We start from the raw sequence: 2,173 nt of genomic DNA on the forward strand, positions 1-2,173 counted from the left end.
AGGGAAGGGAAGGGAAGGGAGAAAGAATTGCTACATAGTCCAGCTAAGCCATCACTGGGGTTGATCCAAGTCAGATCCTTATTTTAGAGGTTTCTAAATATTTATACTTATTTTGACACTATTCATGATAGCCTGAGTGCCTGAACAAAGAAATTGTGGATTATTATTATGGTATATTATTTAAACATAAAGATCTTTAAGGGAGAGGCTCAAGACTGGGATAAAGTTATCTGTGCTCTTACATTTTTTTAAAAAAGGGTTGAAGTTTACAGTTGGGTTTGGGTCGAGTCAAAATGTCTCCACATCAAAACATCTGTAAGCCAAACAGCTGCTCCCAGTGCCGTCAAAATGGCTGCAGGAAAATTCCACAGACTTCCCCTGTAGGAGCCCCTCACACAAACTCTTATTTCTGTACTCTGCCAACTTGAGGTCAGTGTGGCTTAAAAAAAAGGGTGGTGCTGGAGTCAGCCAGCCCAGGCCTCCCAGGCCAGCGCTAAGTAAACAGGAGTCCTGGGGGCGACCATTGCTCCATGGGGGCCCTGAGGTGGGATTTTCCAAAGAAATGAAAAGCTGCCTTGTGTGAAGAGCGAGTGTGGGCCCAGCATCTGCTTTCCATGACCTCATCTGTGTTGATTTTCTTGCCATTTCATCTCTCTGGAGCCACAGAGAAGGCAGAGTGGAACCGGAGAACAGCCGCCTTCACCGGAGAAGGTCAGGGAAGGAGGGATAGGTGACTAACTTCAACTTCTCAATAGGCAGCTGGGGTCTCCAGGAGGAGACTCCTAGGCAAAGCCTAAGAAGGGGCTGGGGGGGAGCCCAGGTGTGTCCAGGTGTCAAGTGCTTCTATTGTTTTTCTCAGGAGGAACTCGGATGGAACTTATACTCTGTAATTTGCACACACTTCCTGGGGGAACCACAGATAGCCATCGCTTTATAATTACCTGCCTCCACTCTTCCGCTTGGCAGCTAGCTTCCGCCAGTTCTATTCTTATGATCCTTCCCAACCTAGAGAAACAGGACAAGATGCTTTAAATGGCCTCCTGATGAGCCCTTTTCCCTTCCAAGGACCTTTTCCTACCCTGAGCTGTCTTGGGAACATCACCTTTAGCTCCTCCACACATGAGATCATTCTTCTAAGAGAAGAAAGGAAGGGAGCGAAGTTATTTTCCAGTCAAGAATAGACCTGAATGTCATCTCCTGACCCAGAGGAGCCAGCCTGGAGCAGTAGTTTAAGGAGACCACACCTTCCCTGGAGCTAGTGTACCAGTCGGAGAAACAAGGTTTGACCTGGTGCTGCGGCTGTGCCACCAGAGGTTGTAAGCTGTCACCTTACAGAGCATCAAACAATCTTGAAGAAGACAGTGAAACAGCTATTCCCTCTGCAAACATCTCTTGGTCCTAAAAATCATAAAGGGTGACAAAGATTTCATACCAGGCAAAGGAGGGTTGAAAACATTTTTTAAATTACATTTATTTATTGTGGGTGGACGGATGTCTACACATGCGTGTGGACGTCAGGTGACAACTTGTAGTAGTTGATTCTCTCCTTCTTCCATGTAGGTTCCAGACATCAAATGCAGGTTGTCGCTCTTGAAAGAAAGCCCATTTATCAACTGAGCCGACTCACCAGTACATTAAAATCTTTTTCTGATTTCTAGTTATCTAGTGTATAATTCATTTTCTGTTTATGGTAAAAATTGGTTTTTTTTGTGTGTTTATCTGTTTATTGTTCTCTTAGTTTTATGTTTTCTTTCTCAAATTGGAGGTGAAGGAGGAGGAAGAGGAGGAGGGGAGAAAAAATTAGTAAGAGAGAGAGAGAAGGTGGGAAAGAAAGAAAAAAAGAGAGAGAGAGGGAGGGAGGGAGGGAAGGAAGGAAGGAAGGAAGGAAGGAAGGAAGGAAGGAAGGAAGGAAGGAAAGAAGGAAGGAAGGACAAAGCCAGGTGTTGAAGGCAAAAGTAGTTTTTAAGGAAACCCATCTGCCTAACGCTTCCAGGTATGTAGAAAGACTGGGAGCTAGGCCGGGGCCTAGCAAACACATAAGTGGATGCTCACAGTCAGCTATTGGATGGATCACAGAGCCCCCAATGGAGGAGCTAGAGAAAGTATCCAAGGAGCTAAAGAGATTGGCAACCCTGTAGGTGCAACGACATTATGAACTAACCAGTACCCCGGA

The sequence above is a fragment of the Mus caroli genome, chromosome 9, assembly GCF_900094665.2.
Source record: "Mus caroli chromosome 9, CAROLI_EIJ_v1.1, whole genome shotgun sequence".
Lineage (NCBI taxonomy): Eukaryota > Metazoa > Chordata > Mammalia > Rodentia > Muridae > Mus > Mus caroli.